The sequence below is a fragment of the Nanorana parkeri genome, unplaced genomic scaffold, assembly GCF_000935625.1.
Source record: "Nanorana parkeri isolate BGI_ZX_2015 unplaced genomic scaffold, ASM93562v1 scaffold2673, whole genome shotgun sequence".
Classification (NCBI taxonomy): Eukaryota; Metazoa; Chordata; class Amphibia; order Anura; family Dicroglossidae; genus Nanorana; species Nanorana parkeri.
The window spans coordinates 103,105-103,804 of record NW_017308941.1 but is presented as its reverse complement, the minus strand read 5'-3'; the positions used below and the strand labels follow the sequence as shown (position 1 = coordinate 103,804).

Genomic DNA, 700 nt, shown 5'->3' with positions numbered 1-700 from the left:
TGCCAACACTATACACCGATCACAGTGCCAACACTATACACCGATCACAGTGCCAACACTATACACCGATCACAGTGCCAACACTATACACCGATCACAGTGCCAACACTATACACCGTGCCAACACTATACACCGATCACAGTGCCAACACTATACACCGATCACAGTGCCAACACCGATCACATGAAGCACAATACAATGCCCACGTCACCAGCACACCATACAATACTCCTGAGGATATAGAGGGGAAGGTAGAGGGAGATCTATGACCTCAGAGGGGAAGGTGGGGGAGTATTATTACCTCTGGGGGCATTTAGGAGGGGATCTATTACCTCTGGGGGTAGGGTAAGGTGTTATCTCAGGTCTGGAATAGGGCAGTATTATTATCTCAGGGGAGATGAGGGGGGTATTGTTATCATGGAGGGGGAAATTAAAGGGGTATTATTATAAAGGGGCAGGTAGGAGGGGCAACACTACCTCAGGAGGCAGGTAGGAGGGGCAATATTACCTCAGGAGGCAGGTAAACCTACCCCAGGAGGCAGGTAGGAGGGGTAACATTACCTCAGGAGGCAGGTAGGAGGGGTAATATTACCTCAGGAGGCAGGTTGAAGGGGTAAAACTACCTCAGGAGGCAGGTTGAAGGGGTAAAACTACCTCAGGAGGCAGGTTGAAGGGGTAAAACTACCTCAGGAGGCAGGT

The 700-nt window shown here is 50.3% G+C and overlaps 1 protein-coding gene across 1 annotated transcript in view; it reads right to left on the bottom strand.

The window, feature by feature from the left end:
* The window catches only part of GTPBP2 (GTP binding protein 2), a 15,986-nt gene that overhangs the window by 12,684 nt on the left and 2,602 nt on the right, over window positions 1-700 (bottom strand). The window lies entirely within an intron of this gene.